Consider the following 18389-nt stretch of genomic DNA (forward strand, 5'->3'; position numbering starts at 1 on the left):
TCTCTTGACTCTCTGCAGTGCATCCCCAGTGGTGCCAGTGCACTCTCTGGACTCACTGCACTGCATCCCCAGTGCTGCCAGTGCATTCACTGGACTCACTGTACTGCATCTCCAGTGGTGCCAGTGCACTCTCTGGGCTCACTGCAGTGCATCCCCAGTGGTGCCAGTGCACTCTCTGGACTCACTGCACTACATCCCCATTGGTGCCAGTGCATTCTCTGGACTCACTGCAGGGCATCCCCAGTGGTGCCAGTGCACTCTCTGGACTCAGTGCACTGCATCCCCAGTGGTGCCAGTGCACTCTCTGGACTCACTGCACTGCATCCCCAGTGGTGCCAGAGCAATCTCTGGACTCACTGCAGGGCATCCCCAGTGGTGCCAGTGCACTCTCTGGACTCACTGCACTGCATCCCCATTGGTGCCAGTGCATTCTCTGGACTCACCGCACTGCACCCTGAGTGGTGCCAGTGCACTCTCTGGACTCACTGCACCGCATCCCCAGTGGTGCCAGTGCACTCTCTGGACTCACTGCACTGCATCCCCAGTGGTGCCAGTGCACTCTCTGGACTCACTGCACTGCATCCCCAGTGTTGCCTGTGCACTCTCTGGAGTAACTGCAGTGCATCCCCAGTGGTGCCAAAGCACTCTCTGGACTCCCGGCACCGCATCCCCAGTGGTGCCAGTGCACTCTCTGGGCTCACTGCCGTTCATCCCCAGTGGTGCCAGTGCACTCTCTGGACTCACTGCAGTGCATCCCTAGTAGTGCCAGTGCACTCTCTGCACTCACTTCACTTCATCCCCAGTGGTGCCAGTGCACTCTCTGGACTCACTGCACTGCATCCCCAGTGCTGCCTGTGCACTCTCTGGACTCACTGCACTGCATCCCCAGTGGTGCCAGAGCACTCTCTGGACTCACTGCACTGCATCCCCAGTGGTGCCAGAGCACTCTCTGGACTAACTGCACTGCATCCCCATTGGTGCCAGTGCACTCTCCGGACTCACTGCACTGCATCCCCAGTGGTGCCAGTGCACTCTCTGGACTCACTGTACTGCATCCCCAGTGGAGCCCGTGCTGTCTCTGGACTCACTGAAGTGCATCCCCAGTGGTGCCAGTGCACTCTCTGGACTCACTGCACTGCATCCCCAGTGGTGCCAGTGCACTCTCTGGACCCACTGCAGGGCATCCCCAGTGGTGCCAGTGCACTCACTGGACTGACTGCACTGCATCCCCAGGGGAGCCAGTGCGCTCTCCGGAGTCAGAGCACTGCATCCCCAGTGGTGCCAGTGCACTCACTGGACTCACTGCACTGCATCCCCAGTGGTTCCAGTGCATTCACTGGACTCACTGCACTGCATCTCCAGTGGTGCCAGTGCACTCTCTGGACTCACTGCAGTGCATCCCCAGTGGTGCCAGTGCACTCTCTGGACTCACTGCACTGCATCCCGAGTGGTGCCAGTGCACTCTCTGGACTCACTGCAGGGCATCCCCAGTGGTGCCAGTGCACTCTCTGGACTCAGTGCACTGCATCCCCAGTGGTGCCAGTGCACTCTCTGGACTCACTGCACTGCATCCCCAGTGGTGCCAGTGCACTCTCTGGACTCACTGTACTGCATCATCAGCGGTGCCAGTGCACTCTCTGGACTCACTGCACTGCATCCCCAGTGGTGCCAGTGCACTCTCTGGACTCACTGCAGGGCATCCCCATTGGTGCCAGTGCACTCTCTGGACTCACTGCACTGCATTCCCAGTGGTGCCAGTGAAGTCTCTGGACTCACTGGACTGCATCCCCAGTGGTGCCAGTGCAATCTCTGGACTCACTGCACTGCATCCCCAGTGGTGCCAGTGCACTCTCTGGACTCACTGTACTGCATCTCCAGTGGTGCCAGTGCACTCTGTGGACTCACTGTACTGCATCCCCAGTGGTGCCAGTGCAATCTCTGGACTCACTGCAGTGCATCCCCAGTGGTGCCAGTGCACTCTCTGGACTCACTGCACTGCATCCCCAGTGGTGCCAGTGAACTCTCTGGACTCACTGCAGTGCATCCCCAGTGGTGCCAGTGAACTCTCTGGACTAACTGCACTGCATCCCCAGTGGTGCCAGTGCACTCTCTGGACTCACTGCACTGCATCCCCAGTGGTGCCAGTGCACTCTCTGGACTCACTGTACTGCATCCCCAGTGGTGACAGTGCACTCTCTGGACTCACTGCAGGGCATCCCCAGTGGTGCCACTGCACTCTCTGTACTCACTGCAGTGCATCCCCAATGGTGCCAGTGCACTCTCTGGACTCACTGCACTGCATCCCCAGTGGTGCCAGTGCAGTCTCTGGAGTAACTGCAGTGCATCCCCAGTGGTGCCAAAGCACTCTCTGGACTCCCGGCACCGCATCCCCAGTGGTGCCAGTGCACTCTCTGGACTCACTGCACTGAAGCCCCAGTGGTGCCAGTGCACTCTCTGGACTCACTGCAGTGCATCCCCAGTGGTGCCAGTGCACTCTCTGGACTCACTGCAGTGCATCCCCAGTGGTGCCAGTGCACTCTCTGGACTCTATGAAGTGCATTCTCAGTGGTGCCAGTGCACTGTCTGGACTCACTGCAGTGCATCCCCAGTGGTGCCAGTGCACTCTCTGGACTCACTGCACCGCATCCACAGTGGTGCCAGTGCACTCTCTGGACTCACTGCAGGGCATCCCCAGTGGAGCCAGTGCACTCTCTGGAGTCACTGCACTGCATCCCTAGTGGTGCAAGTGCACTCTCTGGACACACTGCAGGGCATCCCCAGTGGTGCCAGTGCACTCTCTGGACTCACTGCACTGCAACCCCAGTGCTGCCAGTGCACTCTCTGGACTCACTGCACTGCATTCTCAGTGGTGCCAGTGCACTGTCTGGACTCACTGCACTGCATCCCCAGTGGTGCCAGTGCACTCTCTGGACTCACTGCAGGGCATCCCCAGTGGTGCCAGTGCACTCTCTGGACTCACTGCAGTGCATCCCCAGTGGTGCCAGTGTACTCACTGGACTGACTGCACTGCATCCCCAGTGGTGCCAGTGCGCTCTCCGGAGTCACAGCACTGCATCCCCAGTGGTGCCAGTGCACTCACTGGACACACTGTACTGCATCACAGGTGGTGCCAGTGCACTCTCTGCACTCACTGCACAGCATCCCCAGTGGTGCCAGTGCATTCACTGGACTCACTGGACTGCATAACAAATGGTGCCAGTGCACTCTCTGGACTCAATGCACTGCATCCCCAGTGGTGCCAGTGCACTCTCTGGACTCACTGCACTGCATCCCCAGTGGTGCCAGTTTACTCTCTGGACTCACTGCACTGCATCCCCAGTGGTGCCAGAGCACTCTCTGGACTCACTGCACTGCATCCCCAGTGGTGCCAGTGCACTCTCTGGACTCACTGCACTGTATACCCAGTGGTGTCAGTTCACTCTCTGTAGTCACTGAAGTGCATACCCAGAGGTGCCAGTGCACTCTCTGGACTCACTGCACTGCATCCCCAGTGGTGCCAGTGCACTCTCTGGACTCACTGCACTGCATCCCCAGTGGTGCCAGTGCACTCTCTGGACTCACTGCACTGTATCCCCAGTGGTGCCAGTGCAATCTCTGGACTCACTGCAGTGCATCCCCAGTGGTGCCAGTGCACTCTCTGGACTCACTGCAGTGCATCCCCAGTGGTGCCAGTGCACTCTCTGGACTCACTGTACTGCATCCCCAGTGGTGCCAGTGCACTCACTGGACTCACTGGACACATCCCCAGTGGTGCCAGTGCACTCTCTGGACTCACTGCACTGCATCCCCAGTGGTGCCAAAGCACTCTCTGGACTCACTGCAGGGCATCCCCATTGGTGCCAGTGCACTCTCTGGACTCACTGCACTGCATTCCCAGTGGTGCCAGTGAAGTCTCTGGACTCACTGCACTGCATCCCCAGTGGTGCCAGTGCAATCTCTGGACTCACTGCACTGCATCCCCAGTGGTGCCAGTGCACTCTCTGGACTCACTGTACTGCATTCCCTGTGGTGCCAGTGCAATCTGTGGACTCACTGTACTGCATCCCCAGTGGTGCCAGTGCAATCTCTGGACTCACTGCAGTGCATCCCCAGTGGTGCCAGTGCACTCTCTGGACTCACTGCACTGCATCCCCAGTGGTGCCAGTGCACTCTCTGGACTCACTGCAGTGCATCCCCAGTGGTGCCAGTGAACTCTCTGGAGTAACTGCACTGCATCCCCAGTGGTGCCAGTGCACTCTCTGGACTCACTGCAGTGCATCCCCAGTGGTGCCAGTGCACTCTCTGGACTCACTGCACTGCATCCCCAGTGGTGCCAGTGCACTCTCTGGACTCACTGCACTGCATCCCCGGTGGTGCCACTGCACTCTCTGGACTCACTGCAGTACATCCCAAGTGGTGCCAGTGCACTCACTGGACTCACTGTACTGCATCCCCAGTGGTGCCAGTGCACTCTGTGGACTCACTGCAGTGCATCCCCAGTGGTGCCAGTGCACTCACTGGACACACTGTACTGCATCACCAGTGGTGCCAGTGCACTCTCTGGACTCACTGCACTGCATCCCGAGTGGTTCCAGTGCATTCACTGGACTCACTGTACTGCATCTCCAGTGGTGCCAGAGCACTCTCTGGACTCACTGCACTGCATCACTAGTGGTGCCAGTGCACTCACTGGATTCACTGCACTGCATCCCCAGTGGTGCTAGTGCACTCTCTGGACTCACTGCAGTGCGTCCCCAGTGGTGCCAGTGCACTCTCTGGACTCACTGAAGTGCATTCACAGTGGTGCCAGTTCACTCTCTGGACTCACTGCAGTGCATCCCCAGTGGTGCCAGTGCACTCACTGGACTCACTGCAGTGCATCCCCAGTGGTGCCAGTGCACTCTCTGGACTCACTGCACGGCATCCCCAGTGGTGCCAGTGCACTCTCTGGACTCACTGCACTGCATCCCCAGTGGTGCCAGTGCTATCCCTGGACTCACTGTAGTGCATCCCCAGTGGTGCCAGTGCACTCTCTGGACTCACTGTAGGGCATCCCCAGTGGTGCCAGTGCACTCTCTGGACTCACTTCAGGGCATCCCCAGTGGTGCCAGTGCACTCTCTGGACTCACTGCACTGCATTCCCTCTGGTGCCAGTGCACTCTCTGGACTCACTGCACTGCATCCCCAGTGGTGCCAGTGCACTCTCTGGACTAACTGCACTGCATTCCCAGTGGTGACAGTGAAGTCTTTGGACTCACTGCACTGCATCCACAGTGGTGCCAGTGCAATCTCTGGACTCACTGCACTGCATCCCCAGTGTTGCCAGTGCACACTCTGGACTCACTGCACTGCATCCCCATTGGTGCCATTACATTCTCTGGACTCACCGCACTGCACCCTGAGTGGTGCCAGTGAACTCTCTGGACTCACTGCACCGCATCCCCAGTGGTGCCAGTGCACTCTCTGGACTCACTGCAGTGCATCCCCAGTGGTGCCAGTGCACTCTCTGGACACACTGCAGTGCATCCCCAGTGTTGCCTGTGCACTCTCTGGTGTAACTGCAGTGCATACCCCGTGGTGCCAAAGCACTCTCTGGACTCCCGGCACCGCAACCCCAGTGGTGCCAGTGCACTCTCTGGGCTCACTACACTGCATCCCCAGTGGTGCAAGCGCACTCTCTGGACTCACTGCAGTACATCCCCAGTGGTGCCAGTGCACTCTCTGGACTCACTGTACTGCATCCCCAGTGTTGCCAGTGCACTCTCTGGAGTAACTGCAGTGCATCCCCAGTGGTGCCAAAGCACTCTCTGGACTCCCGGCACCGCATCCCCAGTGGTGCCAGTGCACTCTCTGGGCTCACTGCAGTGCATCCCCAGTGGTTCCAGTGCACTCTCTTGACTCACTGCAGTGCATCCCCAGTGGTGCCAGTGCACTCTCTGGACTCACTGCACTGCATCCCCAGTGCTGCCAGTGCATTCACTGGACTCACTGTACTGCATCTCCAGTGGTGCCAGTGCACTCTCTGGGCTCTTTGCAGTGCATCCCCAGTGGTGCCAGTGCACTCTCTGGACTCACTGCACTGCATCTCCAGTGGTGCCAGTGCACTCTCTGGACTCACTGCAGGGCATCCCCAGTGGTGCCAGTGCACTCTCTGGACTCAGTGCACTGCATCCCCAGTGGTGCCAGTGCACTCTCTGGACTCACTGCACTGCATCCCCAGTGGTGCCAGAGCACTCTCTGGACTCACTGCAGGGCATCCCCAGTGGTGCCAGTGCACTCTCTGGACTCACTGCACTGCATCCCCATTGGTGCCAGTGCATTCTCTGGACTCACCGCACTGCACCCTGAGTGGTGCCAGTGCACTCTCTGGACTCACTGCACCGCATCCCCAGTGGTGCCAGTGCACTGTCTGGACTCACTGCACTGCATCCCCAGTGGTGCCAGTGCACTCTCTGGACTCACTGCAGTGCATCCCCAGTGTTGCCTGTGCACTCTCTGGAGTAACTGCAGTGCATCCCCAGTGGTGCCAAAGCACTCTCTGGACTCCCGGCACCGCATCCCCAGTGGTGCCAGTGCACTCTCTGGGCTCACTGCAGTGCATCCCCAGTGGTGCCAGTGCACTCTCTGGACTCCCGGCACTGCATCCCCAGTAGTGCCAGTGCACTCTCTGGACTCACTGCAGTGCATCCCTAATAGTGCCAGTGCACTCTCTGCACTCACTTCACTGCATCCCCAGTGGTGCCAGTGCATTCACTGGACTCACTGTACTGCATCCCCAGTGGTGCCAGTGCACTCTCTGGACTCACTGCACTGCATCCCCAGTGCTGCTTGTGCACTCTCTGGACTCACTGCACTGCATCCCCAGTGGTGCCAGTGCACTCTCTGGACTCTCTGCACTGCATCCCCAGTGGTGCCAGAGCACTCTCTGGACTAACTGCACTGCATCCCCATTGGTGCCAGTGCACTCTCTGGACTCACTGCACTGCATCCCCAGTGGTGCCAGTGCACTCTCTGGACTCACTGTACTGCATCCCCAGTGGAGCCCGTACAGTCTCTGGACTCACTGAAGTGCATCCCCAGTGGTGCCAGTGCACTCTCTGGACTCACTGCACTGCATCCCCAGTGGTGCTAGTGCACTCTGTGGACTCACTGCAGTGCATCCCCAGTGGTGCCAGTGCACTCTCTGGACTCACTGAAGGGCATTCTCAGTGGTGCCAGTGCACTCTCTGGACTCACTGCAGTGCATCCCCAGTGGTGCCAGTACACTTACTGGACTGACTGCACTGCATCCCCAGTGGTGCCAGTGCACTCTCTCGACTCACTGCACTGCATCCCCATTGGTGCCAGTGCATTCTCTGGACTCACCGCACTGCACCCTGAGTGGTGCCAGTGCACTCTCTGGACTCACTGCACCGCATCCCCAGTGGTGCCAGTGCTCTCTCTGGACTCACTGCACTGCATCCCCAGTGGTGCCAGTGCACTCTCTGGACTCACTGCACTGCATCCCCAGTGGTGCCAGTGCACTCTCTGGACTCACTGCACTGCATCCCCAGTGGTTCCAGAGCACTCTCTGGACTCACTGCAGTGCATCCCCAGTGGTGCCAGTGCACTCTCTGGACTCACTGTACTGCATCCCCAGTGTTGCCAGTGCACTCTCTGGAGTAATCGCAGTGCATCCCCAGTGGTGCCAAAGCACACTCTGGACTCCCGGCACCGCATTCCCAGTGGTGCCAGTGCACTCTCTGGGCTCACTGCAGTGCATCCCCAGGGTTCCAGTGCACTCTCTTGACTCACTGCACTGCATCCCCAGTGGTGCCAGTGCACTCACTGGATTCACTGCACTGCATCCCCAGTGGTGCCAGTGCACTCTCTGGACTCACTGCACTGCATCCCCAGTGCTGCCTGTGCACTCTCTGGACTCACTGCACTGCATCCCCAGTGGTGCCAGTGCACTCTCTGGACTCACTGCACTGCATCCCCAGTGGTGCCAGAGCACTCTCTGGACTAACTGCACTGCATCCCCATTGGTGCCAGTGCACTCTCTGGACTCACTGCACTGCATCCCCAGTGGTGCCAGTGCACTCTCTGGACTCACTGTACTGCATCCCCAGTGGTGCTAGTGCACTCTGTGGACTCACTGCACTGCATCCCCAGTGGTGCCAGTGCACTCTCTGGACTCACTGCACTGCATCCCCAGTGGTGCTAGTGCACTCTGTGGACTCACTGCAGTGCATCCCCAGTGGTGCCGGTGCACTCTCTGGACTCACTGAAGGGCATTCTCAGTGGTGCCAGTGCACTCTCTGGACTCACTGCAGTGCATCCCCAGTGGTGCCAGTACACTCACTGGATTGACTGCACTGCATCCCCAGTGGTGCCAGTGCACTCTCTGGACTCACTACACTGCATCCCCAGTGGTGCCAGTGCATTCTCTGGACTCACCGCACTGCACCCTGAGTGGTGCCAGTGCACTCTCTGGACTCACTGCACCGCATCCCCAGTGGTGCCAGTGTACTCTCTGGACTCACTGCACTGCATCCCCAGTGGTGCCAGTGCACTCTCTGGACTCACTGCAGTGCATCCCCATTGGTGCCAGTGCACTCTCTGGACTCACTGCACTGCATCCCCAGTGGTTCCAGAGCACTCTCTGGACTCACTGCAGTGCATCCCCAGTGGTGCCAGTGCACTCTCTGGACTCACTGTACTGCATCCCCAGTGTTGCCAGTGCACTCTCTGGAGTAACTGCAGTGCATCCCCAGTGGTGCCAAAGCACTCTCTGGACTCCCAGCACCGCATTCCCAGTGGTGCCAGTACACTCTCTGGGCTCACTGCAGTGCATCCCCAGGGTTCCAGTGCACTCTCTTGACTCACTGCACTGCATCCCCAGTGGTGCCAGTGCACTCACTGGATTCACTGCACTGCATCCCCAGTGGTGCTAGTGCACTCTCTGGACTCACTGCAGTACATCCCCAGTGGTGCCAGTGCACTCTCTGGACTCACTGCAGTACATCCCCAGTGGTGCCAGTGCACTCTCTGGACTCACTGCAGTACATCCCCAGTGGTGCCAGTGCACTCTCTGGACTCACTGTACTGCATCCCCAGTGTTGCCAGTGCACTCTCTGGAGTAACTGCAGTGCATCCCCGGTGGTGCTAGTGCACTCTCTGGACTCCCGGCACCGCATCCCCAGTGGTGCCAGTGCACTCTCTGGACTCACTGCACTGCATCCCCAGTGCTGCCAGTGCATTCACTGGATTCACTGTTCTGCATCTCCAGTGGTGCCAGTGCACTCTCTGGGCTCACTGCAGGGCATCCCCAGTGGTGCCAGTGCACTCTCTGGACTCACTGCACTACATCCCCAGTGGTGCCAGTGCACTCTCTGGACTCACTGCAGGGCATCCCCAGTGGTGCCAGTGCACTCTCTGGACTCACTGCACTGCATCTCCAGTGGTGCCAGTGCACTCTCTGGACTCACTGCACTGCATCCCCAGTGGTGCCAGAGCAATCTCTGGACTCACTGCAGGGCATCCTCAGTGGTGCCAGTGCACTCTCTGGACTCACTTCACTGCATCCCCATTGGTGCCAGTGCATTCTCTGGACTCACCGCACTGCACCCTGAGTGGTGCCAGTGCACTCTCTGGACTCACTGCACCGCATCCCCAGTGGTGCCAGTGCACTCTCTGGACTCACTGCACTGCATCCCCAGTGGTGCCAGTGCACTCTCTGGACTCACTGCAGTGCATCCTCAGTGTTGCCTGTGCACTCTCTGGAGTAACTGCAGTGCATCCCCAGTGGTGCCAAAGCACTCTCTGGACTCCCGGCACCGCATCTCCAGTGGTGCCAGTGCACTCTCTGGGCTCACTGCAGTGCATCCCCAGTGGTGCCAGTGCACTCTCTGGAGTCACTGCACTGCATCCCCAGTGGTGCCAATGCACTCTCTGGACCTCCGGCACCGCATCCCCAGTGGTGCCAGTGCACTCTCTGGACTCACTGCAGTGCATCCCCAGTGGTGCCAGTGCACTCTCTGGACTCACTGTACTGCATCAACAGTGGTGCCAGTGCACTCTCTGGACTCACTGCAGTGCATCCCCAGTGGTGACAGTGCACTCTCTGGACTCACTGCACTGCATCCCCAGTGCTGCCAGTGCATTCACTGGACTCACTGTACTGCATCTCCATTGGTGCCAGTGCACTCTCTGGGCTCACTGCAGTGCATCCCCAGTGGTGCCAGTGCACTCTCTGGACTCACTGCACTGCATCCCCAGTGGTGCCAGTGCACTCTCTGGACTCACTGCAGGGCATCCCCAGTGGTGCCAGTGCACTCTCTGGACTCAGTGCACTGCATCCCCAGTGGTGCCAGTGCACTCTCTGGACTCACTGCACTGCATCCCCAGTGGTGCCAGAGCAATCTCTGGACTCACTGCAGGGCATCCCCAGTGGTGCCAGTGCACTCTCTGGACTCACTGCACTGCATCCCCTTTGGTGCCAGTGCATTCTCTGGACTCACCGCACTGCACCCTGAGTGGTGCCAGTGCACTCTCTGGACTCACTGCACCGCATTCCCAGTGGTGCCAGTGCACTCTCTGGGCTCACTGCAGTGCATCCCCAGGGTTCCAGTGCACTCTCTTGACTCACTGCACTGCATCCCCAGTGGTGCCAGTGCACTCACTTGATTCACTGCACTGCATCCCCAGTGGTGCTAGTGCACTCTCTGGACTCACTGCAGTACATCCCCAGTGGTGCCAGTGCACTCTCTGGACTCAGTGCAGTACATCCCCAGTGGTGCCAGTGCACTCTCTGGACTCACTGTACTGCATCCCCAGTGTTGCCAGTGCACTCTCTGGAGTAACTGCAGTGCATCCCCAGTGGTGCCAAAGCACTCTCTGGACTCCCGGCACCGCATCCCCAGTGGTGCCAGTGCACTCTCTTGGCTCACTGCAGTGCATCCCCAGTGGTTCCAGTGCACTCTCTTGACTCACTGCAGTGCATCCCCAGTGGTGCCAGTGCACTCTCTGGACTCACTGCACTGCATCCCCAGTGCTGCCAGTGCATTCACTGGACTCACTGTACTGCATCTCCAGTGGTGCCAGTGCACTCTCTGGGCTCACTGCAGTGCATCCCCAGTGGTGCCAGTGCACTCTCTGGACTCACTGCACTGCATCCCCAGTGGTGCCAGTGCACTCTCTGGACTCACTGCACTACATCCCCAGTGGTGCCAGTGCACTCTCTGGACTCACTGCAGGGCATCCCCAGTGGTGCCAGTGCACTCTCTGGACTCAGTGCACTGCATCCCCAGTGGTGCCAGTGCACTCTCTGGACTCACTGCACTGCATCCCCAGTGGTGCCAGAGCAATCTCTGGACTCACTGCAGGGCATCCTCAGTGGTGCCAGTGCACTCTCTGGACTCACTGCACTGCATCCCCAGTGGTGCCAGTGCACTCTCTGGACTCACTGCAGTGCATCCTCAGTGTTGCCTGTGCACTCTCTGGAGTAACTGCAGTGCATCCCCAGTGGTGCCAAAGCACTCTCTGGACTCCCGGCACCGCATCCCCAGTTGTGCCAGTGCACTCTCTGGACTCACTGCAGGGCATCCCCAGTGGTGCCAGTGCACTCTCTGGACTCACTGCACTACATCACCAGTGGTGCCAGTGCACTCACTGGACTTACTGTACTGCATCATCAGTGGTGCCAGTGCACTCTCTGGACTCACTGCAGTGCATCCCCAGTGGTGCCAGTGCACTCTCTGGACTCACTGCAGTGCATCCCCAGTGGTGCCAGTGCACTCACTGGACTCACTATACTGCATCACCAGTGGTGCCAGTGCACTCTCTGGACTCACTGCACTGCATCCCCAGTGCTGCCAGTGCATTTACTGGACTCACTGTACTGCATCTCCAGTGGTGCCAGTGCACTCTCTGGGCTCTCTACAGTGCATCCCCATTGGTGCCAGTGCACTCTCTGGACTCACTGCACTGCATCCCCAGTGGAGCCCGTGCACTCTCTGGACTCACTGTACTGCATCCCCAGTGTTGCCAGTGCACTCTCTGGACTCACTGCACTGCATCCCCAGTGGTGGCAGTGCACTCTCTGGACTCACTGTACTGCATCCCCAGTGGTGCCAGTGCACTCTCTGGACTCACTGCAGTGCATCCCCAGTGGTGCCAGTGCACTCTCTGGACTCAGTGCACTGCATCCCCAGTGGTGCCAGTGCACTCTCTGGACTCACTGCACTGCATCCCCAGTGGTGCCAGTGCACTCTCTTTAGTCACTGCTCTGCATCTCCAGTGGTGGCAGTGCACTCTCTGGACTCACTGCAGTGCATCCCCAGTGTTGCCTGTGCACTCTCTGGAGTAACTGCAGTGCATCCCCAGTGGTGCCAAAGCACTCTCTGGACTCCCGGCACCGCATCGCCAGTGGTGCCAGGACACTCTCTGGGCTCACTGCAGTGCATCCCCAGTGGTGCCAGTGCACTCTCTGGAGTCACTGCAGTGCATCCCCAGTGGTGCCAATGCACTCTCTGGACCTCCGGCACCGCATCCCCAGTGGTGCCAGTGCACTCTCTGTACTCGCGGCACTGCATCCCCAGTGGTGCCAGTGCACTCTCTCGAGTCACTGCACTACATCCCCAGTGGTGCCAGTGCACTCACTGGACTCACTGTACTGCATCATCAGTGGTGCCAGTGCACTCTCTGGACTCACTGCACTGCATCCCCAGTGGTGCCAGTGCACTCTCTGGACTCACTGCACTGCATCTCCAGTGGTGCCAGTGCACTCTCTGGACTCACTGCACTGCATCCCCAGTGGTGCCAGAGCACTCTCTGGACTCACTGCACTGCATCCCCAGTGGTGCCAGTGCACTCTCTGCACTCACTGCACTGCAGCCCCAGTGGTGCCAGTGCACTCTCTGGACTCACTGCACTACATCCCCAGTATTGCCGGTGCACTCTGTGGACTCACTGCAGTGCATCCCCAGTGGTGCCAGTGCACTCTCTGGACTCACTGCGCTGCATCCCCAGTGGTGCCACTGCACTCTCTGGACTCACTGCACTGCATCCCCAGTGGTGCCAGTGCACTCACTGGACTCACTGCAGTGCATTCCCTCTGGTGCCAGTGCACTCTCTGGACTCACTGCACTGCATCCCCAGTGGTGCCAGTGCACTCTCTGGACTCACTGCAGTGCATCCCCAGTGGTGCCAGTGCACTCTCTGGACTCACTGCAGTGCATCACCAGTGGTGCCAGTGCACTCTCTGGACTCACTGAAGTGCATCCCCCGTGGTGCCAGTGCAAACTCTGGACTCACTGCACTGCATTCCCATTGGTGCCAGTGCACACTCTGGACTCACTGCACTGCATCCCCAGTGGTACCAGTGCACTCTCTGGACTCACTGCACTGCAGCCCCATTGGTGCCAGTGCACTCTCTGGAATCACTGCACTGCATCCCCAGTGGTGCCAGTGCACTCTCTGGACTCACTGCACTGCATCTCCAGTGGTGCCAGAGCACTCTCTGGACTCACTGCAGGGCATCCCCATTGGTGCCAGTGCACTCTCTGGACTCACTGCACTGCATCCCCAGTGGTGCCAGTGCACTCTCTGGACTCACTGTACTGCATCCCCAGTGGAGCCCGTGCACTCTCTGGACTCACTGCACTGCATCCCCAGTGGTGCTAGTGCACTCTGTGGACTCACTGCAGTGCATCCCCAGTGGTGCCAGTGCACTCTCTGGACTCACTGCACTGCATCCCCAGTGGTGCCTGTGCACTCTCTGGACTCACTGCACTGCATCCCCAGTGGTGCCAGTACACTCACTGGACTGACTGCACTGCATCCCCAGTGGTGCCAGTGCACTCTCTGGACTCACTGCACTGCATCCCCATTGGTGCCAGTGCATTCTCTGGACTCACCGCACTGCTCCCTGAGTGGTGCCAGTGCAGTCTCTGGACTCACTGCACCGCATCCCCAGTGGTGCCAGTGCACTCTCTGGACTCACTATACTGCATACCCAGTGGTGCCAGAGCACTTTCTGGACTCACTGCAGTGCATCCCCAGTGGTGCCAGTGCACTCTCTGGACTCACTGCACTGCATCCCCAGTGGTTCCAGTGCACTCTCTGGAGTAACTGCAGTGCATCCCCAGTGGTGCCAAAGCACTCTCTGGACTCCCAGCACCGCATCCCCAGTGGTGCCAGTGCACTCTCTGGACTCACTGTACTGCATCCCCAGTGGTGCCAGTGCACTCTCTGGACTTGCTGCACTGCATCCCCAGTGGTGCCAGTGCACTTTCTGGACTCGGTGCACTGCATCCCAAGTGGTGCCAGTGCACTCTCTGGACTCACTGCACTGCATCCCCAGTGGTGCCAGTGTACTCTCTGGACTCACTGCAGTGCATCCCCTGTGGTGCCAGTGCACTCTATGGAGTCACTGCACTGCATCCCCAATGGTGCCAGTGCACTCTCTGGACTCACTGCAGTGCATCCCCAGTGTTGCCTGTGCACTCTCTGGAGTCACTGCAGTGCATCCCCAGTGGTGCCAATGCACTCTCTGGACCTCCGGCACCGCATCCCCTGTGGTGCCAGTGCACTCTTTCGAGTCACTGCAGTACATCCCCAGTGGTGCCAGTGCACTCTCTGGACTCACTGCACTGCATCCCCAGTGGTGCCAGTGCACTCTGTGGACTCACTGCAGTGCATCCCCAGTGGTGCCAGTGCACTCTCTGGACTCACTGCACTGCATCCCCAGTGGTGCCAGTGCACTCACTGGACTCACTGTACTGCATCACCAGTGGTGCCAGTGCACTCTCTGGACTCAGTGCACTGCATCTCCAGTGGTTCCAGTGCATTCACTGGACTCACTGTACTGCATCTCCAGTGGTGCCAGTGCACTCTCTGGACTCACTGCACTACATCCCCAGTGGTGCCAGTGCACTCTCTGGACTCACTGCAGGGCATCCCCAGTGGTGCCAGTGCACTCTCTGGACTCACTGCAGGGCATCCCCAGTGGTGCCAGTGCACTCTCTGGACTCAGTGCACTGCATCCCCAGTGGTGCCAGTGCACTCTCTGGACTCACTGCACTGCATCCCCAGTGGTGCCAGAGCAATCTCTGGACTCACTGCAGGGCATCCTCAGTGGTGCCAGTGCACTCTCTGGACTCACTGCACTGCATCCCCAGTGGTGCCAGTGCACTCTCTGGACTCACTGCAGTGCATCCTCAGTGTTGCCTGTGCACTCTCTGGAGTAACTGCAGTGCATCCCCAGTGGTGCCAAAGCACTCTCTGGACTCCCGGCACCGCATCCCCAGTTGTGCCAGTGCACTCTCTGGACTCACTGCAGGGCATCCCCAGTGGTGCCAGTGCACTCTCTGGACTCACTGCACTACATCACCAGTGGTGCCAGTGCACTCACTGGACTTACTGTACTGCATCATCAGTGGTGCCAGTGCACTCTCTGGACTCACTGCAGTGCATCCCCAGTAGTGCCAGTGCACTCTCTGGACTCACTGCAGTGCATCCCCAGTGGTGCCAGTGCACTCACTGGACTCACTATACTGCATCACCAGTGGTGCCAGTGCACTCTCTGGACTCACTGCACTGCATCCCCAGTGCTGCCAGTGCATTTACTGGACTCACTGTACTGCATCTCCAGTGGTGCCAGTGCACTCTCTGGGCTCACTACAGTGCATCCCCATTGGTGCCAGTGCACTCTCTGGACTCACTGCACTGCATCCCCAGTGGTGCCAGTGCACTCTCTGGACTCACTGCAGGGCATCCCCAGTGGTGCCAGTGCACTCTCTGGACTCACTGCACTGCATCTCCAGTGGTGCCAGTGCACTCTCTGGACTCACTGCACTGCATCCCCAGTGGTGCCAGAGCAATCTCTGGACTCACTGCAGGGCATCCTCAGTGGTGCCAGTGCACTCTCTGGACTCACTTCACTGCATCCCCATTGGTGCCAGTGCATTCTCTGGACTCACCGCACTGCACCCTGAGTGGTGCCAGTGCACTCTCTGGACTCACTGCACCGCATCCCCAGTGGTGCCAGTGCACTCTCTGGACTCACTGCACTGCATCCCCAGTGGTGCCAGTGCACTCTCTGGACTCACTGCAGTGCATCCTCAGTGTTGCCTGTGCACTCTCTGGAGTAACTGCAGTGCATCCCCAGTGGTGCCAAAGCACTCTCTGGACTCCCGGCACCGCATCTCCAGTGGTGCCAGTGCACTCTCTGGGCTCACTGCAGTGCATCCCCAGTGGTGCCAGTGCACTCTCTGGAGTCACTGCACTGCATCCCCAGTGGTGCCAATGCACTCTCTGGACCTCCGGCACCGCATCCCCAGTGGTGCCAGTGCACTCTCTGGACTCACTGCAGTGCATCCCCAGTGGTGCCAGTGCACTCTCTGGACTCACTGTACTGCATCAACAGTGGTGCCAGTGCACTCTCTGGACTCACTGCAGTGCATCCCCAGTGGTGACAGTGCACTCTCTGGACTCACTGCACTGCATCCCCAGTGCTGCCAGTGCATTCACTGGACTCACTGTACTGCATCTCCATTGGTGCCAGTGCACTCTCTGGGCTCACTGCAGTGCATCCCCAGTGGTGCCAGTGCACTCTCTGGACTCACTGCACTGCATCCCCAGTGGTGCCAGTGCACTCTCTGGACTCACTGCAGGGCATCCCCAGTGGTGCCAGTGCACTCTCTGGACTCAGTGCACTGCATCCCCAGTGGTGCCAGTGCACTCTCTGGACTCACTGCACTGCATCCCCAGTGGTGCCAGAGCAATCTCTGGACTCACTGCAGGGCATCCCCAGTGGTGCCAGTGCACTCTCTGGACTCACTGCACTGCATCCCCTTTGGTGCCAGTGCATTCTCTGGACTCACCGCACTGCACCCTGAGTGGTGCCAGTGCACTCTCTGGACTCACTGCACCGCATTCCCAGTGGTGCCAGTGCACTCTCTGGGCTCACTGCAGTGCATCCCCAGGGTTCCAGTGCACTCTCTTGACTCACTGCACTGCATCCCCAGTGGTGCCAGTGCACTCACTTGATTCACTGCACTGCATCCCCAGTGGTGCTAGTGCACTCTCTGGACTCACTGCAGTACATCCCCAGTGGTGCCAGTGCACTCTCTGGACTCAGTGCAGTACATCCCCAGTGGTGCCAGTGCACTCTCTGGAGTAACTGCAGTGCATCCCCAGTGGTGCCAAAGCACTCTCTGGACTCCCGGCACCGCATCCCCAGTGGTGCCAGTGCACTCTCTTGGCTCACTGCAGTGCATCCCCAGTGGTTCCAGTGCACTCTCTTGACTCACTGCAGTGCATCCCCAGTGGTGCCAGTGCACTCTCTGGACTCACTGCACTGCATCCCCAGTGCTGCCAGTGCATTCACTGGACTCACTGTACTGCATCTCCAGTGGTGCCAGTGCACTCTCTGGGCTCACTGCAGTGCATCCCCAGTGGTGCCAGTGCACTCTCTGGACTCACTGCACTGCATCCCCAGTGGTGCCAGTGCACTCTCTGGACTCACTGCACTACATCCCCAGTGGTGCCAGTGCACTCTCTGGACTCACTGCAGGGCATCCCCAGTGGTGCCAGTGCACTCTCTGGACTCAGTGCACTGCATCCCCAGTGGTGCCAGTGCACTCTCTGGACTCACTGCACTGCATCCCCAGTGGTGCCAGAGCAATCTCTGGACTCACTGCAGGGCATCCTCAGTGGTGCCAGTGCACTCTCTGGACTCACTGCACTGCATCCCCAGTGGTGCCAGTGCACTCTCTGGACTCACTGCAGTGCATCCTCAGTGTTGCCTGTGCACTCTCTGGAGTAACTGCAGTGCATCCCCAGTGGTGCCAAAGCACTCTCTGGACTCCCGGCACCGCATCCCCAGTTGTGCCAGTGCACTCTCTGGACTCACTGCAGGGCATCCCCAGTGGTGCCAGTGCACTCTCTGGACTCACTGCACTACATCACCAGTGGTGCCAGTGCACTCACTGGACTTACTGTACTGCATCATCAGTGGTGCCAGTGCACTCTCTGGACTCACTGCAGTGCATCCCCAGTGGTGCCAGTGCACTCTCTGGACTCACTGCAGTGCATCCCCAGTGGTGCCAGTGCACTCACTGGACTCACTATACTGCATCACCAGTGGTGCCAGTGCACTCTCTGGACTCACTGCACTGCATCCCCAGTGCTGCCAGTGCATTTACTGGACTCACTGTACTGCATCTCCAGTGGTGCCAGTGCACTCTCTGGGCTCTCTACAGTGCATCCCCATTGGTGCCAGTGCACTCTCTGGACTCACTGCACTGCATCCCCAGTGGAGCCCGTGCACTCTCTGGACTCACTGTACTGCATCCCCAGTGTTGCCAGTGCACTCTCTGGACTCACTGCACTGCATCCCCAGTGGT

This window comes from Anser cygnoides, unplaced genomic scaffold (assembly GCF_040182565.1).
Source record: "Anser cygnoides isolate HZ-2024a breed goose unplaced genomic scaffold, Taihu_goose_T2T_genome scaffold_62_1, whole genome shotgun sequence".
In the NCBI taxonomy this organism is placed as follows: domain Eukaryota; kingdom Metazoa; phylum Chordata; class Aves; order Anseriformes; family Anatidae; genus Anser; species Anser cygnoides.